The sequence below is a fragment of the Indicator indicator genome, chromosome 1, assembly GCF_027791375.1.
Source record: "Indicator indicator isolate 239-I01 chromosome 1, UM_Iind_1.1, whole genome shotgun sequence".
Lineage (NCBI taxonomy): Eukaryota > Metazoa > Chordata > Aves > Piciformes > Indicatoridae > Indicator > Indicator indicator.
This window is the reverse complement of record NC_072010.1, coordinates 25,244,956-25,262,746: the sequence shown is the minus strand read 5'-3', so window position 1 is coordinate 25,262,746 and position 17,791 is coordinate 25,244,956.

The following is a 17,791-nucleotide window of genomic DNA, read 5'->3' as shown; positions in this document are numbered from 1 at the left end:
ACAAGGCACTTGTGGGTAAAAAAGCCAGAGGATTTCTTGGCCACTGAGACTGGATCAGCATGTGCCTGGTCTTCCAATAATGTGCCAGAACAGCAGGATTTTTCTGGTTGGTTTGTTTTGCAAGGGTGTGGATGTGACCACGCTAGGCAGCTTGGTTTAGCCTTCTTTGGTACCACACAAGTGCTTGTGATGGGAAGCAGCAAGCTGCAGGAGCACAGGCTAGGATAATGGAATGGGTGAGAAAATAAGCTATTTGGCAAATGGTTAGTTCTTTCTGTATTAATATTCTAAATTTAACAGCTGGGCAATAGTTTGCTCCTTATTGACATGACAAGCCTATTGCCTGGCCAACATTGATTCATTTAGAGAACTATTCTTTTTCTATTGGCATTAGTGAGACCTGACCAGGGCCCCAAGTGCTTCTGTGTAGGATTGGTGTTACAGAAGATTTAATAAAGCTGGCATTTATATTCAGGGCAGAATAGAACAGCAAGATACAGAGGACACCACACAGTCAAAAGTCACATCAAACAGCTACAAACAAGATAAGAACAGAAAGTGTGTCATAAAATAAAACTGAAGTAGCCCATTTTTGTAGAAAGGTGGCAAATAGTTTTGAAACAGAGGAAAAAACATGGAGTAGGAAAAAGGCATGTAAAAAATATCTAAAAATTAGTAACATTATTTTTAAACCATTTTTTTAAAACACATACATAATACATACATACTTTTATATATATAATGTCTCCTATAACATCCTCATAGAAAAGCTCAGGAGATGTGGCATAGATGGCTGCTCAGTGAGGTGGATTGCAGACTGGCTCCACAGCAGAGTTCAGAGGGTCATCATCAGTGGCACAGAGTCAACCTGAAGGCCTGTGGCAAGTGGTGTCCCCCAGGGATCAGTACTGGGTCCAGTTTTGTTCAATATCTTTAGCAACAACCTGGATGAGGGCATTGAGAGTACCCTCAGCGAGTTCGCTGATGATACAAAACTGGGGGGGTTGGCTGACACCTGTCAGGCTGTGCTGCCATCCAATGTGACCTGGACAGGCTGGAGAGCTGGGTGCAGGCAAACCTCAGGAAGTTTAATAAGGACAAGTGCAGGATCCTACATCTGGGGAGGAATAACAACATGCACCAGTTACAGGTTAGGGGCTGCCCTGCTGGAAAGCAGCTCCCCAGAGAAAGACCTTGGAGTGCTGGTGGACAGCAAGTTCTCCATGGAACAACAATGTGCTCTTGTGGCCAAGAGAGCCAATGGTATCTTGGGATGCATCAAGAAAGGTGTGTCCAGCAGGTCTAGGGAAGTTCTTCTACCTCTCTACTCTGCCCTGGTGAGACCACACCTGGAATACTGTGTCCAGTTTTGGGCTCCTCAGTTCAAGACAGACAGAGAACTGCTGGAGAGAATCCAACAGAGAGCCACGAGGATGATGAGGGGACTTGAGCATCTCCCCTATGAAGAGAGACTGAGATCCCTGGGGCTGTTTAGTCTGGAGAAGACTTAGAGGAGAAGACTCATCAATTTGTATAAATATGTGAGGGGTGGGTGTCAAGTGGAGGGGGCCAGGCTCTTTTCAGTGGTTCACAGTGATAAGAAAAGGAGCAATGGGTTCAAACTTGAACATAGAAGATTTCACCTCAACATGAGGAAAAACTTTTTTACAGTGAGGGTGACAGAGCACTGGAACAGGCTCCCCTGGAGGGTTGTGAAGTCTCCTTCTCCGGAGACTTTCAAAACCCACCTGGATGCATTCCTGTGTGGACTACCCTAAGTGATCCTGCTCTGGCAGGGGGGTTGGAGCCGATGAACTCTTGAGGTCCCTTCCAACCTCTGATATACTGTGATACTGTGATATATATACATATTAGAACAGTCTGGAATAGGATGCCCAGGGGGATTGTGGAGTCTCCCTCTCTGGAGATATTCAAAACCTGTCTGGATGCATTCCAGTGTGATCTGGTATAGGTGATACTGCTCTGGCCTGGAGGTTGGACTAGACAATCTTTCAAGGTCCCTTCTGGTCCCTAACTTTCTGTGATGTATCAGTAAACATATTTTGTGACATTTGGCATGGCTGCCTTTTGTAGTTGTCTGTGGTTTCATTCAAACTGGCAGTAAGGAGAGGGATAATGCCAAATTCATTCTAAACAGGATGATGATAAAGATTATCGCTCCCAGGAATTCAGGAGATGGGACTCATTGTTCCCTTTCCTCCTGTGAGGCTGTCGTGATGTCACATGCAGGATTTCCATAGCACTTCTGGCATGTGCTGCAGGCAGCACCAGACCTCCAGACCAGAGGCACCTTTGGCATCTGCCAGTGCAGCACTTGCCTTTTTTCCTGGGAAAAAGCTTGGGCCTGCAGAAAGGTTTATGAGCTCTTACTGGTATAATGTGAACTAAATTAATCTTGTTTTATCTGTTCCAGTTAATGATACTGCAAAATTTGGTAGTCAGTGGAGAATAACTATGCTTTTAAAAATTTTCAATTTTCCAAATGTATAGCTTGGAATTTGTAATTAAAAGAAAGGCACCTTTACTTTCTCTGAAATAATTTTCTGGGCCTCCCAAGATATGAATTATATTGAAAGATTGCATGTCTTATAATTAACACTAATTTACATGCATACTAGTGCTCTGTGCTGGTGGAATCAGATCCATTCATCCATGTATTTCAGAATCTTTACTGCTAAGAGAATTGAGGGGTTTCTGTAGTATAGATAGAAGGGAAGAGTGGGAAAAAAAATTTTTGCTCCATCTTTTTGACTTACAGTCCTGCAAATTAGTCAGTCTTCATCATGAGCTGGTTCTACAACTAATTCATGATGGTATTGTCTGTGGCCCCATATACAATATGGACCTCCCAAGGTCATTCTTGCCATGGAAGATCACTTGTGCAGTGAGAGACATAAAGATGTAGGGATGTTGTATTTGCCCAAGCCACAGGGGTGAGACCAAACAGATTACAGAAACCCCTTATTCAAAAGGACAAAGCTCTGATTTCTCCAGGATGCTTTCAATGGAAAAGAACCCTTCAGATGACTTATTGTGCTGGTTTGAGGCCAGCCAGAACATCTCTTGCCCCGAAAGGGACAAAAGAATGACACACGCAAACGGATTGGAGAGTGATGGAAAAAGTTTAAATGGAAAAGCAAATTGGTGAAGCTACAGAAAACTACAAACTACAAAGCATAGTGGAAAAGAACATCCTAAAGCATACAGAACCCCCTCACAGAATTCCCAAAAGCTTCCCAATTCTCCCTTCCTCCCACCTGAGGGTCTACCCAATCCCTCAGGGCTCTTCCTTCCCCCCTCCTCCCACTGCTAGGCAAGTCTCAGGCTGGCCAGGTCTGAGACTGCCCCCCCCCCCCTCCCATTCTCCTCCTGGCATTAGGCCTAGTCAGGCCTAAGAGGCCTGAGATACCCCCCCGGCATTACCTGATAAGAGAGGACATCTCCCATGGGAGCAGAGAGGGAAGAAAGAGGAAGAGGATGACTCTGCAGATGGCTTTATAGGGTGCGGATTTATGGGTAGAAATACGCCATTTCCTGTGTCCACCCCTAATGAGTGAGTACCTGGGACACCAGAGGTGTATCTCATGCAGCAGTGGCAGGGGGCACCCAGCCCAAACTGCCACACTTATGGATCTGAAACTTTTTTTTTTCTGTAGTTCACCAGGATTTTCGTCTCCTGAGTGGATTCTGACAGTTGTATTGACTTACCAAGCTCTTATAGGTCATAATGCGAAATGTGTCCATCTTTTATATACATTTTCAACTTTCAGCCAAGATCTACTGGAGGAGACAATTCTTCTGAAGAGCATGAATGAGTGCTCTAATAGGGGATATATATTTCAGGTACCATGAGGGTTTAATATCTAAGCAGCAAAGATTTTCCTTTTCCTTCGAAGCTTAGATTGGTGCCCTCCTGTGTGGAGTAGATGCTTTGACATTGAACTTCTCTGATTGTTTTGCCATACAAGAAGCTATAGGCCACTTTGCTTGCCAGCTGGTCATTATTCTATTATATTTTCTTATTCCAAAGAAGAAAAAATATGGAGAAAAATTATGAGAGATTTTCTTTTGACAGGTTTTCCTTTAATTTTGGAATATGTTATTGAATTTTTGGCATCCTCCATACTATCTCATTCTTTAGGCCAAGGATGCTGAGTAGGACAGCTTACACAGGTAGGAGAATTACTGTTCTTTGTCATCAGTTATAGTTCTTTGGAGACATAGAAAATTTCCTTTGGCTTCAGAATAATCTTCTTTATTTTGACTTTTAAAACCATATTTATTCCAGAATGCATTTTCTACAGCAGACTGTAATTTTTTTTAATCTCTTTATATTATTTTGTATAAGATGACCAGGCAACAGGTAGCAAGTTCACTCATGAGAAATAAATTACTAATAACCCCTGTTAACTCTTTTTTTGTCTTTCTTGTTGTGAAGCTTGTTTTGCTAGTTAATTTGTGTGTAAAAACTCTTTTAGAACATTCATTTGACTTTAAAACTTAATGCTCAAGATGCTGTAGTGCAATATGACTTCTAATTTTTTTAGTACTTTTTTAACAGATCACATCACTTTTGTCTATTTATGAGGACTACTTTGTGAATTTCCTAATAAATAAAAGATCCTCTTTTTTTTTTTGTCTTTTAGACTTTTTTTGCCATCATCACTGAACGGGGTAGAAAGGAAGGAAGACCACTTTCTAGGTTTTATGGTAATGTAAAATTACTTCGTGTCTCTACTAATGTGGCTGAGAGATTTTGGCCTTTCTCTGTCCTAACGAGATGACTCAGCACATAGGTGTGAAGGTGCCTTTGTGTTATTAGTGGACACATATACATGCAGAAGAGTGTTGTGGCATACCCTCTACTGGCAGTGGACATCAGCCATATGCTCCTGTTCTATCTTGCTTTCAGCTGAAGTTGCTTTGGACAGCACAGCTGAAAAGTATTGCAGAGACAGCAGGTGCCAGGTGAAATCATGTTAGAAAAAAATAATATCATAGAATTGCCTGCTTGGAAAAGATCTTAAGATCATTGAGTCCAACTATAACCTAACATCTGCTTCTACACAACTGTTAGAACATGATAAAACTGTTATCATGGACCATGGAATACGTGGTCTAAGAGATATATGTTAGAAGGAAAGTAATCAGATTACAGGATTAACCACAGTAGCAAGCAAGGAAGCAAATAGGCGATGTAAGAACCAAGAGAATGATGCAGCTGCCATCACAGTGAGTCCACCTAGCAGAATGAATGACCATGACAGGCTGAACTTCACCAAACTGGACTAGAAAGAGTGAAAAGTTAACAGATGATAACACATTTATCCATTTGAATGTTGGCAGGATTTTGTTTGGTTTTGTAGGGGGGGTTGTGTGTTGGGTTTTTTTTTAATGAGATGAAGACATTGAGCATTCTTCAGGCAACAGCTGGAGAGTCTGACTCTTTCTGGGCTGCTTAGAGATTTTGGAAGCTGGCTTACTAGTGGGAAGCCAAGTTCTTTATAAAATGCAGTACATTTAACCCAACTGAGATGCAAAAACACAGAGCTCACACTTCCTGCACTTCTCTGCCCTCTGTTTTATCCTGCACTTGATTCTTCTCAACATCTGATTTCAATTCCACCCTCCCCAGCAGCCGAGGCTGGGGCTTCTTTACCACAGACAGCAAATTTGTAAATTGTGCATGCCTTCCAAATCTCTTGCATGTCAAGGCTTTTATTGACGGGGATTCAATCAGCTTCTTGGCTGAGGGCAACAAGGCCCTCACCCTCATCAGAAGGGAAGGGACCCATTCAGTCAAGCCCAGGCTTCTGCTGAGGAATCCCATAAACTCACTGATAAAACCAGTGGTAAACCATAGACTAGCCTCAGTCACATGCCAAAGAACAAAATTCCTCTGGGATATTTGCAGTCCCAAGTCTGAGTCTTCAGTGACCTTACATTTCATTTTGCCTGCTCTCATGATGTTGTTTAGCACTTTGGCAAGGAGATGAGAACACTGTACAGATCCATCTTGTCCTAGCTGATACACACAACACACAGAAGGTCAGGTGCACAGCTCATGTCGGTCAGTATTTGGTACAAAGTTACATCAGTTTAAGATTTGGCCCATAGCATTTTGGCTAATATCTTTTATTACATCCATGTCCTGGGAACAATTACAATTCACTGAAGAGTTTTAAAGCATCCATAAACCTGAGGAGTGAAGCAACCGCAGTGATGGCTTCAATAAAAATATGTTCAGTGCCAGGTTATAAAGCCAGTCATGCTGGTATAAAGCCAAAGTAATTCTGCTGATGTCATTGGCATTACATTATCTTGACCACCAATCAAACCTTAGCTCACAAGTGGCTCCATATTGCTTTGAAATTTTTATGGATTCCTTTTTGTTTCGCCTGTTCTCTTTATATGGTATTTTTTTGGCTTGGTTTAAAAAAAAAAAAAAATCAGGATTTATCCACAACTCTTCCCTTTTTCTTTTTTTTTTCTTTTTTTGGTCTAAAGTCAGTTGTAAAGGGTTTGGTTTTGTTCTGAAAACAAAAAGAAACAGCAAACAAGATGCCATTCTTTTCTTTCTATTTTATAAGCTAGCAGCCAAGAGGTCCTATTCTTTGGATTTCTGTAGGGGTTTTCAATTTTTATCTTTTATAAGCTGAAAGGTATTGCAAAATGAACATCATTTTGTCTGTTTTCATCCCAGCAAGAAGCACCTGAGGGCTGTGCAAGCTACTATTTGCAGACAAGTTACAAACTGAAGGCCTTGCAACTCCTGTAGCTGTCAGAAATAATTCTGACCAGAGACATCACAGCTTTGTATTCAACATAATTAAAGCAACCACTTGGAATTATTTGTATGTAAGGAACAGAACAATAGGCATTGAGACTTTATTATTGAAAGCAGCTTCAGGAGAAGAAGTCCTGCAGCCACGGGTTAGTTAGTAAATCTTGCTTAGGACATTTTAGTACTGCAGTTCAAATTTTCATGATCCTTTCTGTGAGGCTGGAAGCTATTTTTGCACCATCTTCTACCTTTTCTGTTCCATTCTTCCCTCAAATATTAAATCTATGAATCCAAATTTAGGAGGCCCCACTGTGATCTCACAGAATCACAGAATCAGTAAGGTTGGAAAAGACCTCAAGAATCATCGAGTCCAACCTGTCACTCAAGACCTCATGACTACTAAACCATGGCACCAAGTGCCACGTCCCATCCCCTCTTGAACACCTCCAGGGATGGTGACTCCACCACCTCCCTGGGCAGCACATTCCAATGTCTAACAACTCTCTCCATGAAGAACTTTCTCCTCACCTCAAGCCTAAACCTCCCCTGGCGCAGCTTGAGACTGTGTCCTCTTGTTCTGGTGCTGGTTGCCTGGGAGAAGAGACCAACTCCCTCCTGGCTACAACCTCCCTTCAGGTAGTTGTAGATAGCAATGAGGTCACCCCTGAGCCTCCTCCAGGCTAAACAGTCCCAGCTCCTTCAGCCTCTCCTCATAGGGCTTGTGCTCGAGGCCTCTCCCCAGCCTCATTCTCACATCTATCTGTGCGAAGATAACAGGTTGTATATCGCACCCCTGTACACTGGAAGAGCTGAGCACTGTAAAACTGGTGAGGGGAGACTGTAGCTGGAATTCATTGTGTAAACTCATGCCAGCTTCAGTGAGTTTGGCTGTATGTATACTTCAGTGAGCTGCAGCTGTTTATGATGAAATCCTTCCTGCTTAGCTGGGGCTACTGCTGCACCAACCAGACTTTCATCTTGCTTGCTCTGAGGTGGGGAGAGCAAGGAGGAAGAGGAAGTGGGTCAGGTCGCTCAGCAGAGCTGCAAATTTAGTGTCAGTGGGGAAAAGTGGATTCCTCTAGAGTCCTTCATGTACAGATACATGCTCTTTAAATTCAGTGCCTTTGCCTTTCCATTGACTGTACAGAGTCTCTGGACTCCTTCCATGTTAATAAACAGGCTGAAAGAGTTGGGTTTCTTCAGCCTGGAGATGAGAAGGCTCCGGGGAGACCTTATAACATTTCAGTATCTGAGAGGACCTACAGAAAGGCTGGGAAGGACTCTTTCAAAAGGTTTGTAGCCATAGGATGAGGGGCAAAGATTTTAAACTGGAGCAGGATAGATTTAGGTTAGACAGAAGGAGGACGTTCTTTACAATGAGGGTAGTGAAATATTGGAACAGGTTGTCCAGAGATATTGTTGAGGCCTTGTCCCTAGAGACATTCAAGATCAGACTTTGTGTGGCTATGGGCAGCCTGATCTAGTTGGAGATAACCCTACTTACTGCAGAGGAGTTGAATTATAATGGCTCTTAAGGGTCCCTTCCAACCCGATGCAATCAGTGAATCTGTGAATCTGTAATATTGCATTGCTTGCTATGCTTCTCCAACGCCACCTCTCTTCTGCTTAAATCAAGTATCTGGCTGTCTGAGAGGAAAGGATGTGAGGTGGGTCCATCTTGTATTCAGACTGCAGAACATCCTTCTGAACAGACTTCAGAATGCTATGAAATATCAGTTCCCATCTTTAGCAGAGCAATTACAGCACTTCTTAGAGCACTTCATCAAATAGTTGATAGATCTACTCAGCCTCTCTGCTCTGGAGTGTCTCCTAATGACAAGATAATAGGATATCCTGGGGCCTTCAGAAACTTTGGCTGTGTCCATACTGCTAATTAAAAGGTGAGGGACTAGTGCCTGGCCCTGAAACCAACACTGACTCTTTGGTACCCTCTCTGTCATGGGCCACCTCTTTATAGCAGATAAGACTTAGAGAAAACTAGTCAGAGCACTGAGATCCAGTGCCAGGGAGTGAACTAACAGCTACATGGTGTAGGTGTACCTGGAAGTCATGTCTGCTGTGCTAAAAAAAGGTCAAAGGAGTAGCCCTTGACCCATAGGCCAAGTGGCACCATCTGGCTTGTGTCCATGCTGCTTAGTGCTAAGCTTCTTTTGGAGCACGTTGGCCATATCCCCACTCCATATCACGTGGCTTCAGCTGTCTTCTGATTCCCATGTGATGCTTCTATGACCACACACTATGATGATACCTCTGTGTGGCCTTTCAGTTGAGGGGAATCTTATTAATATTTAAAAATACAAGATGAGGGAGTGTAAAGACGAAAGAAACAGGCTTTTGTCAAATAATCTGCTTGAGCATAAGAAACAACTTTCTACTGTAAGGATGATTGAAAACTGGAAGAGGTTACCCAGAGAAGTTATGGAGTCTCTGTCTCTGGAGATACTCAAAATCTGCCCAGCCACAATCCTGGTCAACCAGCTGTGAGGAGGAGTTTGGACTAGATGATGTCCAGAGCTGCCTTCCAACCTCAACAGTCAGTGGCTGTAAGAGAGAGTGCCCATCATCACCTCAGGAGAGAGATTTCTGGCCATCCGTGGGTGATTGAGGTTGAGGTAGTTCCAACCATACACTGATGCTCCTGATGTTTATGTTCAAAAAGTCAGGTATGCCAAGAAAGGAGGCAAGGGTCTGTTGACTGGGTCTTGCATGAGTTTTATCTGCCTGTATCTCATTTCAGATGAGTCATCTCCTTAGACTAGGCCAGATTATACCACTGCACTTTCTGCTTAGTTTTATTTAGGCTGTTTTTAGAGTACTAATGAATTTGAGCAAAGATGGTAGAGCCATAGCCAGAGGCTGTGGCCGCTTGCTAGCCCTGTTTGCTTTGGCAGGTTCCCAGAGCTGGACTGCTGCACAGTTCTCCCCACACTATCTGCACTCTCACACCCATATCTTCTTGAGGATGCCTATAGTGCTAAGATTTTAGCATTAGGTTTTCTTGAGGGGACCCTTAATCTGTTGGACAATTGCTTATACAGATTAGATAAACCACCTCTCCCTGAAATTTGTGAATGTTGTGGTTGTATTTATGAATTTGATTTTCCTTTCTTTCACTCTCTTACATGCTGCCAGGTCCCTATTCTGCCGTTTTGGGGTTTTGGTTGCCTTTTCTGAACTGGATTCCCAGCATGCATTGTGTAAGCATGCATGGAAGTGCAGAAGAAGTAGAGGTAGAAAGACAGGCTTTTGGCAATTTAGAATGAATCCTCTGAGCTGGGCAGCTGTGTTGTTTCTAAATGGATGTGATGTTTTAATAATGGTCCAAACTAATGTGAAATCAGGTTATTGACTTCTGTTTCAGGACCTGATGGTGCTTCCATACTTGTTTGGATGTTTCATTTTCTTTGTGTGGGGCTCTGCAGTTAAAGCAATAATAGAGGTGGGGAAAGGAGAAGCTTTAAAAAATGTTCTTAAATCAAAAGCTAAGAAATTAACTATTACAATGCCAAAGCACAGCTGTCAATAACGAAATTAAGAGCATCATTCTATTTAGCTAAAATTGTTCAACTTAATCCAGATTATTATTCAGATGCCTTGTTTACAGTGCTGAAATTTTAATGAAAATAAATTTATTTTAGTTCCACATCTTCTGCTCTTTTATCCTCAGGAGGGAATATGAAGCAAGGAGCTCCCTTGCTTCTTTGTACAAATGTCCCACAGGCTAAGCAGGGGAGTTATGAAGTGGGAGCTTCCCCCCCAGCTAAAGTGGCAGGACTTGATATAATCATTTAAGCAGGAACCAGACTGATTTTCTCTCAACTTACGTAAATCCATAATACTTAAATCCATAGACCCTCACTGTTGAACTACTGCCAGTAGTTTCCAAATACAAACTCTTTATTAAATAAACAGGGATCAGATGACAATGCCTTAGAGTGCAGATGACCAGTGCTAATAGAGATTGCTTCTATCTGAAAAACACAGATTTGTAAGGGGATGCTGGGTGCATGCAAGAAAGGATTACCAGGCACAGATGGCAGTGCTCATTTATAGCAGTAGAGCAAGGATGTAATAGTATTAAAAAGCAAAGGAGCTGATTTTGTACATGAGGAAACTGAAACCCATCACATGAAGATGCAAGAGGGAAAGTCACTGCTACAAGCAACTGGTAACATTTTCCTGCCTGGTTCATTGTGAGCTACATTAGTGAAGACACTTGACCCGTTCCCACATGAACAAGCATTGTAACCCATCTTTTGTTGCTGTTTTGAGCCCAAGCTGAGAAGGAGACAGAGGAACAAAAGAGTATAACCTCATGTCAGTAGGGAACCTCGTAAGTCGATCTGAATTGCCCACGCTCTACCATCCTCTTGCATGCCAGGGTCCCTGTGAAGGCCATTGTATTTCACAGATGTTTGTAAGAGTTATATAAGCTGCCAGTCCCACTTTTCCACAGCATCACTTCATTTACTCCAAAGCAACCAGCAAAAATATTGAGATGTGATACTTAAGGTGGTGCCTTGGAAAAAGCTTCACCATGGCAGATGTACTCATGTTGGATTCCCTATTAAATAAAACCTAGGCAGGCCTATTTATATGCTCTTCAGATCCTCTTATAAAATCTACCTTTACTCAGTGCCCTTACTGGAACTGTACAGTCTGTGAGGATGGGAAAAACAGAGTAAAACCTTTCCATGTCTATTAACCCAAGCTAGAAAGCATGGGGATCAAGGTAGTAAAAACACATATATTTCCAAGCATTTCCATGGCTACATAATTGGCCACTTTGAGCAGATTAGCAGACTTTTCAGACTTAAAATATGTAAGCAGTTTATTCGGGCTTGCTTATATTTAGATAGCTACAGAGACATACCTGGTTAATTCCAGTGCAAGTGTTACAGCTGTATGTTCAGATAGTTTCATCTCTTTTGTTTGCTTGCTACTCATCACAAAGCCTGGTACTGCTTTGCGCTCAAGGAATTACCTGAGGTTTTGGGGAAAAAAACATAAAATTGTTTGAACCATATTTTTTTCTGAAAATGCCATAGATAATGATTTTTTTACTTTTTTTTTTTTTTTTAGGAATTCTTGACTCAACAGTCAGCTCTCTGAGCTGTGGTTAATGTATTTGGCCTTTGTTCATAGTTTGCTTTTCTTGTTTGTTTCTTTGTTATTAAACAGAAAGTTATATACTGAAAATTATTTCACATGATGTCTGTGTTCCTATCTGTCCTTGAACTGTAAAATTGTGTCATGTACTGTTTTGCTCAGCTGACTAACTGCATCTACATCTATAAAATTATTCATTCTTCAGTGGCCAGAGGCTCATCTTATTATTTTCTTCCCCTTGAATAACTCTTTAAATAAAACATTGAAAATGAAAATGTGATTCATTGGTTATTTCCTTTTTTTAAAAAAATAAACTTTTATCTATCTTCTTCAAGGTTGAAATTCTGAGGGTAAATATTAGCTCGATTAATGGAAATTGTATGCATAAAACCTTCAGCAGAGTGCTAGAAATCTTTGCTCCTTTTTGTTCCCAGATACAGTTCCTTACCAGGCTTGGGCAAGGAGGATTTAGCCATAACGCAGCTTACAGGAATACATATCTTTTTTTCAAGGCCTCTGAAGCAGGGAGAGGGAAGTACGAAATTTACAAGAACTTCAGTTTAATACTTTTGCTTTTATGCTTTCCATTTGTGTAATCATGTCAATTTTATAATGGCATAAAGTAACACTAAAACATTCAATCCAGCATAATCCAATTACTGTTTCACTCTCTCAGACGTGTCTTCTTCCTGGATAGGAGAAAACCACCAAGTGTGGATTTTATGGTTTTGCATGTACACTTGGTAACAGGAGTGAGCTGTGTCATTCATAGAAACATAGAATCATAGGGTCATAGAATAGTCTGTGTTGGAAGGGACCTCTGAAGTTCATCTAGTCCAACTCCCTCTGCAGTAAGCAGGGGCATCCTCAACTAGATTGGGCTGCCCAGAGCCCTGGCAAACCTCACCTTGAATATCTCCAGGGAAGGGCCCTCAACCACCTCCCTGGGCAACCTGTTCCAGTGTTCCACTACCCTCATGGTAAAGAACCTGTTCCTAACATCCAATCTAAATCTGTTCTTTTCTAGTTTGAAGCCATTGTCCCCCATCCTGTCACTGCAGACCTTTGTAAACAGTCTCTCTCCATCCTTCTTGTAGGTCCCCTTCAGGTGCTGGAAGGCCACTATTAGGTCTCCCTGGAGCCTCCCTCTCCTGCAGTCTGAACAACCCCAGCTCCCTCAGCCTGTCTTCGTAGCAGAGGTGCTCCAACCCCCTGATCATTCTCGTGGCCCTCCTCTGGATTCGCTCCATCAGGTCCATGTCCTTCCTATATTGGATGCAGTACTCCAGAGCAAAGTGTCAGAATCACCTCTCTGGATCTACTGGCCACACATCTTTTGATGCAGCCCAGGATGTGATTGGCCTTTTGGGCTGCAAGTGCACACTGCCTGCTCATGTCCAGCTTCTCATCTATCAGCAGCCCCAAGTCCTTTTCCTCAGGCGTGCTTTCTATCACCTCATCCCATCTATATCGTTGATAAAAATATTAAACAGTACAGGTCCCAGTACAGACCCCTGAGGGACACCACTTGTCACTGCTCCCCATCTGGACTTCAAGCTGTTGAGCACCACCTTCTGGACACAACCATCCAGACAATTCCTTACAAAGGTTCCGCAGTTTCTCTAACCTGAAGGGCCACAAAGTTCTCCCATTGCATCCAGCCCTGCTGGCAGGTTACTCTTCAGACTCCATGACTACAGATCAGGCTCCACATTCCAGCTTTCTCTAAGGATACCCAGAAAAGACACCCAGCATCTCCCTTTTGGAGTCAGCTTAACCCTCATTTTCCCTTCAAAAAATGTTCTGGGCCTTTTCAAGTGCTGGCCTTCTCCTCTGCCTGCTTCTGCAGCACTGAGAGCTGCATCGGTTATTGGCAATTTGTGAGACAGCCCATAAGAGTTAATTTCCTGGATTAAGTGAACATGTTCCCTGACAGTTTTTCCAAAACTTGGGTTTGTTGTTTTTTTTTTTTTTTTGAGTGAGTGCTGGAGCCATGTCACAAGTACCATCCTTCCTCTCTAGTTTTGCCTCCCTTCTTCTCTTCTGCACATAACCACCTCCCCAGAAGCACCTGCAACATAGGGAGAATTCAGAAAGGCAGGTAGTGACTTTTGGAAGGTGGAAGAGATGCAGTTCTCCTGTCTCTCAGCCCTGTAAAAGGGTGAGGATAAAGCAAATAGGATATGCTTCAGAAACTAGGAGGCTGTGGAAAGGTTTCACTGTGCTATGGTAATATTAATATAGCATCATGAGGAATCCCCAAAAGGCTGATTAACTGTCAAGTCATGATGCTGTGCTCATGCATGATAGTACCTGGAAAAAATGCAGTGAATTAAAATGAATTAAAATACTAACCTGGAGTTTCTCTACATATTTTTGCTTTTTTATCCTCTCTTTTTTTTCTGGGTTTTTTGGGGGATTGGGTTTTTTCCTCCTTTTAATTCCTTTCCTTGCCCTTCATTTTCCCTCTTTATTATTTATAAAATTCCCTTTTATCATTTTTTTCTGTCTAGCTTCTCTCATTTTTCTGTTTCTCCTAGTCCCTCTGCACCCCATATTGCATTTACCCCTTCTGTTAATCATCCCATTACCAGATCCTGGCATCTCATGGGAATCATCATTCAAGGGCTTTAAAGCCAATTTTACAGTTTTTCCTCTCTTGTTCTTTTCTTATCTGCTTCACATGGGTAGGGACTCTTAGCCTGACTGTCAGAGTGCTCCTGTTGTGCCTGCTGGTGCCAGTGGAAAAATAAATCTACCAAGGTTCAGCTGAGTATTTGGAGTTTCACACACCAATTAGGCACTTAACAGAAAAGCTATTTCAGTGCAGCCACAACATAATGCTTGTGTGTAGGATGGGAATGACGATGGTGGAGGGAGAGGGAGTTAAGCAGCTTTCCAAATGTATCATCACAAAAATACTCATTTAACCATGGGGAAGAAAGCACTCCTTGTCTGTTTCATAGGTATTAGACATGGTGTGCTCCTGGAGGTGTTGGTTTGGATTTTCAGCTATGGTAGGTCAGCTGTTATGCCATTATCTGGCACTAATTACTGGAAGACTTGAGCTAATCTTATTTCTGAAGAAGCCCAGCTCCATTTTTGTCTTTCTGGCTGGCATCAGGAAGAGCTTGCTGGTGCTGGGATGCATCTCTGAGCCTGCTGTTCCACATGTGCTCCCATCAGTTCTTCCATAGCATGGCCCATGTGCACAGGGCTCTGGAGAGGCCTTAGTAGAGCTGCTTTCACAGGCTGAGCTTGGCAGGAACTCCTGCCCCAGGCAGTCTTGTCCTTCAGCTGCCTCCACAGCTGCAAGTGTTCAGGGGCAAAGGGAAAGAATGGGAAGATTTTGTGATGGGAAATTATTCATTACATCTGGGAACTCTTTGACCACACCTCCTTCTAGAAGACTCTCCCTGTCAAAAGCAAGGTGATTACCAATTCAGTTTATTCTCTCCTATTAGGATGAACCACAGAACAGCTGAGTTAAATTGACATCACTGTCAATTCATTCATTTCATTCATCACTGAATGAAATTATTTAGAATTAGAAATCCTCTTCTCCTCCCAAAGAAATTATTTTTAAATTCAAAGACAAATGTAGGCACTTAACACAGCAGAAGTCACCACACTGCAGCCAGAGAATGAACTGTTCTGGATGTGGGAGCCAGAGCTCTCTCCACCAGTTGCCTATGGTACCCCTGGAGAGTGATGCTGTGGAGTATCAGGGATCCCCAAAGCATGGGGCACAGCCTGCAGGAGGCTCACATTGTGCACAGAGGTTTCACAGTGTTCAGGGAGCTAATAATCACTTACAAAGTTAGAAGTTTTTAATGGCTTTTAAGCTCAAATTTAATTTTACTTTCAATCAAGTAGTGTCAAATTTAACTTAAGTTTAGGTGACAGGTAGTCAGGCTGAGCTGCTGCTCTGTACCTCCTCTTCTTGCCTTTTTGCCAGCCCCAGATGAATAGTTTGTTGTTTGGCTGGTTGGTTTGTTTTTCAATTTGCACAACGGTCTGGGTGAGTGTGCTCAAAATAAGACATTTACATCGCCCAAAGCCTTTGTTATGCAAGTAAGCAAACCACACCAATGTAAAATGCCATTGCATGACATTTGCAGTACAAAATACCCAATTTTGTGTGGGTAGAAAAGGGTGGGGTTTTTTACTGACCATAGCTTTATTTCCAAGTTATTTTGTGGCTTTTCCTGTGACTAAAGGAAGGATGTTAGAGGTGAGACAGAAACTGAGAAGTCTTTGAGGCTCATATCAGCATGTATAAATCATGCTTGAACCTGAACGAATCCCCTAGAAATTATTTTCCCCAGGCTAGATTGGTGGGCATCCCTGCTTGCTTTTTGATTTTTTCTTCTTATTTCTGCAATGTGGGTCATAACCAGCTTCCTTAGGATTGTCTGAATGTTTTTACTTATCAAACTTAATGGCTATGCTCCTAAATGTCTCTCTGCTCTCTTACTCTGGTGCACTGTATTTTATGTGGATTTCAGTCTGTTGTACTAAAAGCATTAAATGGAGTGTTGACAAGCATTGTGTGGTTTATGGCTTCATCAGAGCAGGGGATGGCTGCTCGCCGGACTCCTTTAAGCAGAAATGGCCATAACATGACTTCAGATAGCTGCTGGGGACTGACATGACTGGCCTCTTCCTCCAGCTTCCCCCACAAAGGGTTACTTTCTTACAAGAACCTTATAGAAAATTTATTTCAATTGTGCCTTGTAGAGCTGGACTTTTACATTTCAGAGTCCCAACTATTACCCCCCCCCCCCCCCCCCCCCCACTCTTGGAGCTTCCATTTTAAAACAAAAAATGCTATGTCTTTCTTAATTCTACGTGGGATTTAATCACATGTAACATTAATGTTACTTTTTTTTTTTTTTGGGGGGGGGGGGGGGGCGGTGCCTGTTCCAGAGGAGATACTGTTTTTCACACAACTCATGATGGGTATGCTGTACATTAGCATTTGTTTGCCTTAGTTTGAAAGGGCATCTTACTATGTGCTTTCTCTTCCTAGGTGCTTTTATATGCACCTTCTTCTTTTTTCTGGTAATTAGGTGTCTCAGGCTGGTAGCAACTTTCAGTCTGTCCCTCTGCCTCAGTGAAGTATCCTGAGTGTAAGCCTAGAGTTAAACAGAAACAGTTCTGTTCTCTTTACTCCTGTGATCTTACATCAGTTCACCACTTATTATTTCCTCTTGTCAAATGAAGCAATAGCAAAGCTTTGAAACTATGTTGTTGCTTTTCCAAAGAACAATTTCCCTCTCCTTCTCTTGCCCCCTTCTGCCTTTTCCTGGATATTTGATAGTACATCAGCTTCCTCTTGAAATGATCCCCAGTAGAGCACTTCAGCTATTTCAAAGAGGGTTTTTCTGAAGGTAGTTTTTAAAAACTAGCTTCTACAGCAGAGTTTGGTTTTAATGAAGAACAATAAAAAAGAAAAAAATCCTTCTGCCTTAGAGAGCCAGTCTTATATGCAGTGATGCATGTGGTGAACTCTGTGCTTGGAATATCCTCACAGGATTCAGTCAGTGGTATTGTTTGCACACACTGAGTTAAGCACCACTCTAAGTGCTTGCAAGGTGACGGCTTTAAATCTCACTAGAAGCTAAAAAGATCTGCAGTGCAGTGCAGTGCAGGAGAGACTAAACCATGGCAACTCTTTTGTCTTCTTATTATTATCCATGTTTCTAAAGTGGCTGTTATTTAGCAACACATACCATGAAGAGAACAGTGATGATCTTCCAAAGAATTTCTTCACTCTGTTCCAGTACTTGTCATCACTTTGAGCTGGGCAGAATATTCAGAAAACTTGCAATCTGGGCAATTTCCCAGTGATGC